The 4,509-nt window shown below is 38.5% G+C and overlaps 1 long non-coding RNA gene across 1 annotated transcript; it reads left to right on the top strand.

Annotated features, from left to right (window-relative positions):
- Nucleotides 1-1,852: 1,852 nt before the first annotated feature.
- On the top strand, nt 1,853-3,782 carry LOC116062204. The gene is made up of 3 exons (XR_004107894.2): nt 1,853-2,178; nt 3,402-3,519; nt 3,739-3,782. It is a non-coding gene; the product is annotated as an uncharacterized LOC116062204 (long non-coding RNA).
- Nucleotides 3,783-4,509: the final 727 nt, after the last annotated feature.

The raw sequence follows: 4,509 nt of genomic DNA on the forward strand, positions 1-4,509 counted from the left end.
AATATCCTTCACTGGTCTCCGTCCAGAGCAACGGGATCTGTTGGTCCATTTTATACATGTCTACACTGTAGACGGACGGCAAGCCAAACGAGTACGCGTTCGTTTGTGTTCGTGTTCTAACATACACAATCTGCAGAATAATCCTCACCAACGCAAGCATGCAGCGTAATCCTCACCAACACAAGCATGTGTATGTATTGCCTTTCTGTTTTAAATGACATAAAAGTTAATAATATAAGATAAATAATAATAAAAGTATCGTCAACCAGCTAGCTGCCGTGCTAACCAGCTGTTCCTGCTAACAGGTCAACCCGATAATGACCCACATAACCATCGGTTATTCACTGACCTACATATCCCAAAAAGAAAGCCGTTCCTTTGATAATTTAACTAAACACACATACAAAAAATATTGGTTAAATTAAAGATGACATGCCATGGAAACTAGCTTCAAAAAGGCAAAAAAAAAAAGAGTTAAATGCGGGTCTGCGGAGCTTCTACCCCGGCTAGCCGATCAGCTAGCTGCAGCTAGCTTTGGACTGCTTGCTAGCTGCTGCCCATCGCGTCATAATATCCACCGGTCAAATCTTAACATAGGCTACACAGCAAATATAATCACAGATAAGAAGATGGCTAGATGTTACAAGTATGTGTGGTTACTACTGATCATACACTCCGTGATTTACTGCATGGATTAACGTGTGATAGACAATTAATGACTGCACTTCCCAAAGCTGGGATGCATTCAGGCATCAATTAGAAAGTTGCATTGGCACACCCAGTGAACAACAGTATGTGGGTAGCCACGACCGACCATGTCCTCTAAAAACATAGGCTACGTGTAATATAAATCTTTACTTAAGTAAAGAATAGATGTTAATACAAAATAAACCCTAGATTTATGTCTTATATTTGCCATAATGAGGTACCTCCCCCCGCCGTTAGCGTAGCATTGCATACCTGTAACCCAGCCAGCTACCAAGAACTGGTAAGCATCCTTTTTAAAAGCTTTGAGATCAGCACCAGTATATGGGGATACCCCATTTACCACATAGTGGTACAGATCGTGTGGACTGAAGTCGGGCAGACTCTGTGATTTAATGAGGTCCGTGAAAATGGAGGGAGGAAGAAGGTAAGGGTCGGTATCCAATCCTGCTATCTCCATCTTCTCCAAATACAGATCTTTGTAAGTACCTATAGATGCCCTACCTCGACCGATAACGGCATGACAACTTGTTGTTCAATAGAAGAAGCCATAAAGAAGAATGTAGTATTATTATTACAGTTTATTTAGTGTTATGTATTTTAAACTGATTGAAACTAATGAAACTTTCCATTAGTTTCAATCAGATTAGACTAATATCCTGTGTGAGTGGGAGGTGCATTCATAAATTGAGAGATAGGATCTTAATGTTAATGTTTTCAAAACAAAACTACTGCCCACTAAACAATGGACGTCGGATAGACGTGCAGATCATGTCTATACTGGGTCCGTCGGTCCATGACCAATTCTGGTCTATTCGACGTCCAAACTAGGTCCACTATTTGGACGTCCAACCATGACCCAACTTGGACGTCATATTGACGTTCAACATTTGATCTTTGAACTGGGTAATTTTTTGGACGTCATTTGGATGTCTATGACAGGTGCAGGAAATTTACATGATTAACCCAGTAAGCACACATACGTCCGCGACGTATGCAAATTCGCCCCATCTGCAACTGAGCGCGAGTCATTTTGAAGCATTGTCTGGACATCTTATTTTGATGGAAATCTAGCTATACATCGCAGCATGTTAGCTAGTCGGTTAGATGTATTACAAGTTCCTCAGTTGTAAAAAAAAAATGTTCCTCAGTTGTTCGCGGGTCAATTGGAAGCATCGTTTATTGAGCGTCTGGGCGTCTTAATGATGGAAATCTATACATCGCAGCAACGTATTAACTATGTCGGTACAATGTCATTCAAGTTCCTCACTTGATCGCTAGTCATTTTAAAGCATCGTCTAATGAGCGTCTGGATGTCTTTACTTTACACACCCTGTTGATGTGATGGACAGTGAATCTGAATTCTGCCCAGCAACACATTCGCGCCACAGTCGATAAAGAAAGGACAAAAGTTGCCACGGTCTACGAATAGTTAGGATGGAGACTGCTTCGTTGCTGCTGTCAAACCCCATGGTAAGCATCTTAACATAATGTTAATACAAATATTTCGACGTTTTCGCATGTGGAAGTTGGTGTTCCTCTGACAAATAACAAGATTTGTTAGTAAGTTACACCATGTCATAGTTTAAAGTAACTTTAGAGCCGTTAGATCAGGCTAACATCGCACTAGCCGCCCTTTTTCACATTCATTTAAAATTAAAATATCCGTGCTCTAGCTAAATGTACTAATCTGACTGAATCTGAATGTAAAGTTTACGTTAGCTAGCTATGTCTGTTGCTGTAAGTTAATTTACTGGCTGTTGTTCCATAATTTAATGTTAATGTAATTTGGCTAACCATAACGTTAACGTTACACAGGCCAGTGTTAGCTAGCTAGCTAAATCATATTTAAAAAAGGTGAAGAGGTTCAGGGGGCGTCTAATGGCAGGCTAACGTTTGTACTTTAACTCCCATTGTGATAAGGTTCTATTTTTACCCTGCTTATTACGAAAATGTAAAATTAGTTTTAGGACATTTTAGTAAAACTGTGGTTCGTTTCTGTACACTCAGCATTAAATCTGGTTAACAATTGGTTTTGAAAACGGGGTTCGGAGTGCCAACGGTCATAAAACATCAGTAATTAGATGGTGCCCGTTTTCGTTGGCTAACGTTAGCCTTCAAAACACCCCGATGAGCATAGCCACCTGTTACCACAATTTTCTTACTGCTAGCTATATCACTAACGTTGATTAATTAAATAAAAATAATTTACCTGACAAGCTAGCGTTAGCTTAATGTAGTTACTGCAACCTGATTAGGTTCAGTTACTGTCAGGACAGTCAATTTGACCATAAGCCTAGCTAACGTTACATAAAACTGCCATTAGCAGTTTATAATCGGCTTTAACAGGGACTGAACACATTCGATGGACGTATTGAATCACATTTGACTTTAAGATCAATACAATTATCAATATCACAATTCATTTTATTGGTACTTAACTTTTCTGTATCATGTTTATAGCAAGGGTAACTTTGGTAGACTTGTTTGCTTGTTTCACTAGTTATCCCTCATTAAAAAGGTGGTTCTTGCTAAGAATATCATCACCATCTTCTACTAAATGTCAGGAATACACTGTGTTCATTGCAAAATAATAGTTTGCAATACCTAAAATACTGCATCCTCACAAAAGAGCAGTATTTTTTGATAGTAGCTTTCACATAGTGTGTCTGTTTTTATGTTGGTATGGTGTATAGTGGAAGATCAGAAAACGTGGGCAGGAGTTGGGAGAGAAGGCAATGCAGAGATGAAGGACATCATACCACAAGAATAGTTGTGTGTGTATAAGCCTGATCAACAAGTAAAAAGAGTCAGGTATGTTATTGTCATATTAGTTTGATGCATGATGCAAATTACACACCTGTAATCAAAATCTGTCTAGTATTTGGGGCAGTTGTAGTGCCACTCATGATTCTTAGGCCTATTTGTTGCTCTATTTTTCCATCCCCTGTGTATTCAAGGGTTCCTAGACTTTCTATATCTACTACATTTTACTTGAATTATTAATTACCTCTGTATATTAATCTCTTTCAGATAACAGGAAAGAGTTTGAAAGCTATGATTTGACGACCACTGCTCAGAGGACAAGGCACTAATGATTCCAGAAAACAGAAAGCCAAAGAAGAAGACCTACACAGACTTTGAAATGGGTAGGTAATAAACTATTATTAAATCATATCCATATATCAACAGTACATATTTTAACCCTTTGGAAGTTACATTTTGCATAAAATACAGTGTTCAAAATGTAACCCTAACGTGGAGTAGAGGCTGTAGCAGAGACAGCCTTTTTTTTTTACTGAAATAATTGACATTATGATGGACAGTGGACAATATGATGACCAGTACTTGAATTTGTTCAGTAGTATTAGTGTGACAATCAGTTTTTGTTCTCCAACATGTACACGCTGCTGTTGTGAAGCAGGGATACACAGCTCACAAGTGTGTAGTCAAAAGAGAGAAATGCTGTATATTTCAGCGACTCCTAGAGATTAAGAAAAATAATGAATTTTCTTAATAAATAAATGTTATTCTTGGCTCAATTGTTCAGTGTTTTTAGGTTTAATTAACATTATCATGATCCCATAGGCATCCAAAAATTGAGAAAGGCTAAGCAAGTGACGTTTTTTAAAAAACTGAAACAGGGTGCGTTGGACATCCTGTTGTGTGTGCAAACACCTTTTTCCACGGGTTTACAGACACATCTCTACTGATTGGGTATCACCTAGAACACAGCCAATAATTGAGAGAGACACACCTTACCAAACGAGAAAACAACTCAAGTTGTTGCACACCATTCCCAGG

Source organism: Sander lucioperca, chromosome 12 (genome assembly GCF_008315115.2).
Source record: "Sander lucioperca isolate FBNREF2018 chromosome 12, SLUC_FBN_1.2, whole genome shotgun sequence".
NCBI classification, from domain to species: Eukaryota; Metazoa; Chordata; class Actinopteri; order Perciformes; family Percidae; genus Sander; species Sander lucioperca.